The 8,376-nt window shown below is 48.2% G+C and overlaps 1 protein-coding gene across 1 annotated transcript in view; it reads right to left on the bottom strand.

Annotated features, from left to right (window-relative positions):
• Nucleotides 1-4,468, bottom strand: part of BCL9L (BCL9 like) — a 47,950-nt gene extending 43,482 nt beyond the window's left edge. Inside the window, exon 1 of the mRNA XM_067470833.1 lies at nucleotides 3,997-4,468. The gene's annotated coding sequence lies outside the window, so the exon portion shown is untranslated. The remainder of the gene's footprint in view (nucleotides 1-3,996) is intronic.
• Between the last annotated feature and the right edge of the window lie 3,908 nt (nucleotides 4,469-8,376).

Consider the following 8,376-nt stretch of genomic DNA (forward strand, 5'->3'; position numbering starts at 1 on the left):
TGCTACTTCATAATTGTAATTTTGCTACTAGTGGGGGTTTTTTTGGGGGGGGGGTTGATTTTGTCATTTGGGAGTTGTAAAAGTAAAGGTAAGTCCGGTCATGTCTGACTCTGGGGTGTGGTGCTCATCTCCATTTCTAAGCCGAAGAGCCAGCGTTGTCTGTAGACACCTCCAAGGTCATGTGGCCAGCATGACTGCATGGAGCGCCGTTACCTTCCCGCTGGAGCGGTACCTATTGATCTACTCACATTTGCATGTTTTCGAACTGCTAGGTTGGCAGAAACTAGGGCTGACAGCGGAGGCTCACGCCGCTCCCCGGAATCGAACCTGCGACCTTAAGCCACTGCGCCACCGGGGGCTCGGGTGGGAGTTGTAGTTGCTGAGATTTATAGTTTTTGTTGCTGCTTCATAACTGTAATTTTTCTCCTGTTATGAATTGTAGTGTAAATATCTGATATGCAGGATGTATTTTCATTCACTGGACCAAATTTGAATACAGGGTGGGGTTGGGAGGGGGGACTGATTTTGTCATTTGGGAGCTGTAGTTGCTGGGATTTATAGTTCACCTACAATCAAAGAGCATTCTGAACACCACCAATGAAGAAATTGAACCAAAATTGGCACACAAAACTCCTACGACCAACAGAAAATACTGGGAGGATCTGGTGGACATTGACCTTAAATTTTTGGAGTTGTAATTCACCTACATCCAGAGAGCAATGTGGACTCAAACAATTATGAATCTGGACCAAACTTGTCACAAATACTCAATACGCCCAAATGTCAACACTGGTGGAGTTTGGGGGGAAATAGACCTTGACATTTGGGAGTTGTAGTTGCTTGGCTTTATAGTTCATCTACAATCAAAGAGCATTCTGAACCCCACCAACGATGGAATTGAACCAAACATGGTACACAGTTCTCCCACGACCAACAGAAAATACTGGAAGGGTTTGGTGGGCATTGACCTTGAGTTTGGGAGTTGTAGTTCACCTACATCCAGAGAGTAATGTGGACTCAAACAATGATGAATCTGGTCCAAACTTGTCACAAATACTCAGTATGCCCAAATGTCAACACTGGTGGAGTTTGGGGGGAAATAAACCTTGACATTTGGGAGTTGTAGTTGTTGGGATTTATAGTTCATCTACAATCAAAGAGCCTTCTGAATGAGAAAATTGGGCCAAACTTCCCACACAGAACAGAAAATACTGGGTTTCCTGATGGTCTTTGGCGACCCCTCTGACACCCCCTCACGACCCCCTCAGGGTTCCTGACCCCCAGGTTGAGAAACAGTGCGCTAAGACTGTGGGTCCGGAGCCCGGCACGCTATGCTATACCAAGGGTCCAATCAAGACACAAAGTGGACTGGAGGCAAAAAAGCAGAGGCTTATTGTTTTGAGCCCAAAAGGATGTCAAATTAGAGTCCGCACTCCCAAAAATACACCATACCCAACTGGAACATTCAGAGAATATGGATTCATTTGGATAGTCATTTGGAATACCTTCGCCAGCCTCTGATTGGTTGAGAAACAGGACAACAACCTAGCGAGTCCTACGCATTGTAGTTTGAAGTTCTTGGGGGCTTTGCAGGAGTTGGATTGTTGTAGGTTTTTCCGGGCTATATGGCCATGTTCTAGAGGCATTTTCTCCTGACGTTTCGCCTGCATCTATGCCAAGCATCCTCAGAGGTAGTGAGGAGTTGCTTATCGGGGAGGATGTCAACATGGAATATATTATAATATATTTGGTCACATAATTTGGGGAGGAGGGCAACATATAATAAAATATATTTGATCACCTCAAACATCTCAGAAAAAGTGTAGCAAGAAATGGGAAAAGTTGGAATCCCAGAATCCCAATGGAGCATCTGGACTACGTATCCCAGCATCCCCAGCAAGCACAGCCAATGGGGAGGACAGCTGGGATGTATAGTCCTTTGGCGGGAAGATAGGGGAGATATTTAGCTTGGAATGCTATGTTAATTCTACAAGTATTGTTATAGTATCTTCACTATATTCTAACATTTTAAAGAAATCATCAAGTGTTTGCTGCCCTGAGTCTCCATTGGGAGAAAGTGAATAATAGTAGTAGTCATAACAAGGCTATCCACAGAGTCACGCTCTCTCGGCCACATAGGACGGGCTCTCCTGAACGGACCCGGCCAAGGAAACACAACAACAAGGTCACTGAATGGTTTGAAATACACAAGACAAGCAGCAAAGGAGGCCCAAAGGCCATGCCATGAGATGGGCCCCAATCCTGCAAACAAAAGCCAGGCAGCAAGGACTCCTGGGGGCCCCACGCCACTCGGCCACTCTTGACCATGGAGGGCCCCGGCAACGGGTGGCTCAGGGCCACAATATGAACAACAACAACAACAACAACAACAACAACAAGAGTGATGGCGCTTGCCAGCCTCCCCATGCTCAAGGCCCAACTACCAGTCTGACAAGGCAGAGCGTCCTCCCCTTGGGTGGCTCTCAAAAGGGACCCCCAACTGCCATGCCATCCACAAGGGGTGGGCTGGGGGTGACAGGGGAGGGGAGAGAAGAAGGAGAGGAGGGGGAAGTGGAGGAAGAAGTGGAGGAAGAAGACCAGGGGGAAGAAAAAGAGGATGAGAAGAAAGAGATGGAAGAAAAGGAAGGGGAGGAGAAGGAGGAAGAAGAGAAGGAAGAAGAGAAGGAAGAGCAGGGGGAAGAGGAGAAGAAGGAAGGGGGGGAGGAAGATGCGAAGGAGGAAGGGAAGGAGGAAAAAGATGAAGGGAAGAACAGAAAAGGAAGAAAAGGAGGAAGAGGAGAAGGAGGAAGAAGGGGAGGAAGAAGAGTAAGGGAAGGAGGAGAAGGAGGAAGAAGGGGAGGAAGAAGAGGAGGAAGAGGAAGGGAAGAGAAGGAAGAGGGAGAAGATGAGAAAAAGCAGGAGGAAGAGAAGGAAGAGGACAAGGAGGAACAAGAGGAAGGGAAGGAAGGGAAGGAGGAGAAGGAAGAGGAAGAAGACGATGAAGAGCAGGAGGAAGTGAAGGAAGAGGACAAGGAGGAAGAAGAGGAAGGGAAGGAGAAGGAGGAAGAGAAGAAAAAGCAGGAGGAAGAGGAAAAGGAGGAAGAAGGGGAGGAAGAAGAGAAGGAAGGGGGAGAAGACAGGAAGAAGAGGAGGGACAAGGAGGAACAAGAGGAAGGGAAGGAGAAGGAAGAAGAGAAGGAAAAGGAAGAAGACGAGGAAGAGCAGGAGGAAGTGAAAGAAGAGGACGAGGAGGAAGGGGAGAAAGAGAAGGAAGAGGAAGAAGATGAGGAAGAGCAGGGGGAAGAGAAGGAAGAGGACAAGGAGGAAGAAGAGAGGAAGAAGAAGGGAAGGAGGAAGAGGACAAGGAGGAGGAAGGGAAGGAAGAAGAAGAAGAGGAGGAAGAGAAGGAAGAGGAAGAAGACGAGGAAGAGCAGGGGGAAGAGAAGGAAGAGGACAAGGAGGAAGAAGAGAGGAAGAAGAAGAAGGGAAGGAGGAAGAGAAGGAAGAGGAAGAAGAGGAGGAAGAGCAGGAGGAGGAAGAGGAAGGGCCGGCCTGTCGGAAGCTTCTCCCAGGCGCCGAGCGAGGCCTGAGCAGGAGGAGAGCCCGCCTCGTCGGGGTCGGGGCGCAAGGCCGGGCCCTTCCTTCCTTCCTTCCTTCCTTCCTTCCTTCCTTCCTTCCTTCCTTCCTCCCTCCCTCCTTCCCTCCCTGGCCCTGGGGGTCTAGATGCCCTTTGGGTGCCCCTTCCCTGCCTGCCTCCCTCCTTCTTCCCTTTCCCCGGAGGGCAGGCCTTCCTTGCTTGAGCGCCGAGGGGGCCCGGGCGGGGAAAGCGGCCAGGAAGGAAGGAAGGAAGAGGAGAAGGAGGGAAGGAGGGAAAGAAGGAGGGAAGGAGGCAGGCCCGGGCGGCGCGGCGGTGGCTGGAACAATGACCCCTTCTTCTCCTCCTTCTCCTTCTCCTCCTTCTTCCCCCTTTCTCCCTTTTCCCTCGGAGGGACTCACCTGCTCAGGAGGGCGGCCCCCCGCCTTGGCCTTCTTCGTGCCCGCCGCTCCTGGCCATGGCTCCCTTCTTCTCCGCCGCAGGAGGAAGGAAGGAAGGGAGCAAGGAAGCAAGGAAGCAAGGAGGAGGAAGGAGGGAAGGAGAGAAGGAGGGAGGGGGCGGAAGGCAGGCAAGCGGGCAGGCAGGCAAGCCAAGGCTGGGCTCCTCCTCCTCCGCCGCCGCCACTCGCCAAGCACCGGGAAGGAAGGAACGGAGGAAGAGGAAGAGGAGGAGGAGGAAGAGGAGGCTCCCTCTTCTCCTCCTCCTCCTGCTTTCCCTCCTTCCTCCTCTCCTCTCTTCTCCTCTCCTCCCTCTCCCCAGGGCTTGGTGTTGGAAGCTGGGGACAGGTCCCTGCCAAAGCAACCCAGGCGGATAGATGACCTCGAGGGGACCCACTCGCCCCAACTCCCAGGGAGGGAAACCACAATGGGGCGGGGCAAAACAAGGGGGGCAGGCGTCTCCTTCCAGACTCCTCCTCCTTCTCTTGAACATGTGCAGAGTGCTCTCTTGGAGCACCACTCCTCTCCCCTGTCTTGTGGATCCCTGAGACACTAACTCTGTGGATCAGGGCACACCAGAGAGCTCAGAAGATCCTTGGTGCTGCCTTGGGTGTCTGTCTCTGTGTGTCTAGATCAGTGTTTCTCAACCTGGGGGTCGGGAGCCCTGAGGGGGTCGCGAGGGGGTGTCAAAGGGGTCGCCAAAGACCACCAGAAAACACAGTATTTTCTGTTGGTCATTGGGATTCTATGCGAGAAGTTTGACCCAATTCTATTGTTGGTCGAGTTCAGAATGCTCTTTGATTGTAGGTGAACTATAAATCCCAGCAACTACAACTCCCAAATGTCAAGGTCTATTTTCCCCAGACTCCACCAATGTTCACATTTGGGCATATTGAGTATTCGTGCCAAGTTTGGTCCAGATCCATCATTGCATGAATCCATAGCACTCCTCTGGATATAGGTGAACTATAACTCCCAAACTCAAGGTCAATGCCCACCAAACCCTTCCAGTGTTTTCTGTTGGTCTTGGGAGTTCTGTGTGCCAAGTTCGGTTTAAATCCATCGCTGGTGGAGTTTAGAATGCTCTTTGATTGTAGGTGAACTATAAATCCCAGCAACTACAACTCCCAAATGTCAAGGTCTATTTCCTCCAGACTCCACCAGTATTCACATTTGGGCATATTGAGTACTCATGCCAAGTTTGGTCCAGATCCATCACTGCATGAATCCATAGCACTCCTCTGGATATAGGTGAACTATAACTCCAAAACTCAAGGTCAATGCCCACCAAACCCTTCCAGTGTTTTCTGTTGGTCTTGGGAGTTCTGTGTGCCATGTTCGGTTTAAATCCATCGCTGGTGGAGTTCAGAATGCTCTTTGATTGTAGGTGAACTATAAATCCCAGCAACTACAACTCCCAAATTACAAAATCAATCCTCCCCTCAACCCCACTAGCATTCACATTTGGGCATATTGGGTATTGGTGCCAAATTTGGTCCAGTGAATGAAAATCCATCCTGCATATCGGATATTTACATTACGATTTATAATAGTAGTAAAATGACAGGTATCAAGTAGCAACAAAAACAATATTATGGTTGGGGGTCATCACAACATATGGAACTGCATTAAGGGGTCACAGCATTCGCAAGGTTGAGAATCACTGTTCTAGATCTTGCCAGATAATCAGGAGTGGAGGGTCTTTGGGGGCAGTTGGGGGGAACCCCCTCCTCTCCATGGCCCCCATTTTGGGGGGCCAAAAAGGAGAGAAGGGGCTTCATCCTGGAATGAAGGGACTCTTTGGGTGCCATGAAGAGGGTTCGGTCCTGTTTAACAACCTTATGAATAGCTTGGAGGAAGGTTGAGAGCAGTGTTTCTCAGCCTGGGGGTCAGGACCCCTGGGGGGGGTCAGGAGAAAGTGTCAGAGGGGTCACCCAAGACCATCAGATAACAGTATTTTCTCTTGGTCATGGGGGTTCTGTGTGGGAAGTTTGGCCCAATTCTAGCATTTGTGGGGTTCAGAGTGCTCTTTGATTTTAGGTGAACTATAAATCCCAGCAGGAGCCCCGGTGGCGCAGTGGGTTAAAGCGCTGAGCTGCTGAGCTTGTTGACCGAAAGGTTCGATTCCGCTGTCAGCCCCAGCTTCTGCCAACCTAGCAGTTCGAAAACATGCAAATGTGAGTAGATCAATAGGTACCGCTCCGGCGGGAAGGTAACGGTGCTCCATGCAGTCATGCCAGTAGCGACATGACCTTGGAGGTGTCTATGGACAACACCGGCTCTTCGGCTTAGAAATGGGGATGAGCATCAACCCCACCCCAGAGTTGGACATGACAGGACTTAATGTCAGGGGACAACCTATACCAGGCGTCCTCAAACTTTTTAAACAGAGAGCCAGGTCACAGTCCCTCAAACTGTTGGAGGGCCGGATTATAATTGAAAAAAGAAAGAATGAATTCCTCTGCACACTGCACGTATCTTATTTGTAGTACAAAAACCACTTAAAAACAATACAGTAATTAAAATGAAGAACAATTTTAACAAATATAAACTTATTAGTATTTCAATGGGAAGTGTGGACCTGCTTTTGGCTGATGAGATAATGTCGTTGTTGTTGTTGTGTGTTTTCAAGTAGTTTCAGACTTAGGTTGACCTTGAGCGAGGACCGGGTAAATGACCTTGGAGGGCCGTATCCGGCCCTCAGGCCTTAGTTTGAGGACCCCTGACCTATACCTATAAATCCCAGCAACTACATCTCCTAAATACCATTGTGTATTTGTGCCGAATTTGGTCCAGTGAATGAAGACGCATCCTGCCTATCAGATATTTACATTATGATTCATAACAGGAGTAAAATTACAGTTATGAAGAAGCAATGAAAATAATGTTATGGTTGGGGGTCAGCACAACATAGGGGGTTAGCCATTAGGAAGGTTAAGAACCACTGGTTGAGAGGGCCTGCTTCTTGCCAAGTATGCCGATGGGACCCAATTGGGAAGGAGAGCAAATACTCCAGAGGGCAGGGTCAGGATGCAAAAGGACATCCACAGATTAGAGAAATTCTTTATTTATGGTATTAGAAGCAAACCAAGAATAGTAATAATAATAATAATAATAATAATGCACGATATGAGGATTTAAAGATCGAACTGCAAAGACTCTGTCACAAGCCAGTCAAGGGAGTCTCAGTGGTGATTGGCACACTGGGTGCAGTGCCTCAAGACCTTGGCCTGCACTTAAACACAATCAGCGCTGACAAAATTACCATCTGCCAGTTGCAGAAGGCCACCTTACTGGGATGAGCACGCATTATTTGCCGATAAATCACACAGTCCTAGACACTTGGGAAATGTCTGACGTGTGATCCAGTACAACAGCCAGCAGAATGTGTGCTCTGGACTCATCTTGTTGTGTTTCACATAATAATAATAATAATAATAATAATAATAATAATAATAATGTATTGTCGAAGGCTTTCATGGCTGGAATCACTAGGTTCTTGTGGGTTTTTTTCGGGCTATAGGGCCATGTTCTAGAGGCATTTTCTCCTGACGTTTCGCCTGCATCTATGGCAAGCATCCTCAGAGGTAGTGAGGTCTGATGGAACTAGGAAAATGGGTTTATATATCTGTGGAATGGCTGGGGTGGGGCAAGGAGCTCTTCTCTGCTGGAGCTAGGTGGGAATGTTTCAACTGACCACCTTCATTAGCATTTGAAGGCCTGGCTGAGCCTGGGAAAATCTTTTGTTGAGAGGTGTTAAGATGTGCTTGCCAAAGATGCAGGCAAAACGTCAGGAGAAATGCCTCTAGAACATGGCCCTATAGCCCGAAAAAACCCACAAGAACCTAATAATAATAATAATAATAATAATAATTATTATTATTATTATTATAACAACAACAACAACAACAATAATAATAATAATAAAAGACTCTTGGGAAGTGTCTGACGTGTGATCCAATACAACAGCCAGCACAGTGATCTTGTTTGCTGTGGACTCATCTTGTTGTGTTTCCAATAATAATAATAATAATAATAATAATAATAATAATCTTTATTTATACCCTACCACCATCTCCCCAAGGGGACTCAGGGCAGCTCACATAAGGCCGAGCCCAAAAATACAATACAGTAAAATAAAATACAAAACAACAGAAAAATTACATCAGAACAAAATACATAAGAGTAAAAATCCGTATAAAAACACAAACATTATGCTAAATGTCCTTTGACCAATATCTGGCCACTTGGAGTGCCTCTGGTGTTGCCGCAAGGAGGTCCTCCCTTGTGCATGTGGCAGGGCTCAGGTTGCATTGCAGCAGGTGGTCAGTGGTTTGCTCTTCT

This window comes from Anolis sagrei, chromosome 7 (genome assembly GCF_037176765.1).
Source record: "Anolis sagrei isolate rAnoSag1 chromosome 7, rAnoSag1.mat, whole genome shotgun sequence".
NCBI classification, from domain to species: domain Eukaryota; kingdom Metazoa; phylum Chordata; class Lepidosauria; order Squamata; family Dactyloidae; genus Anolis; species Anolis sagrei.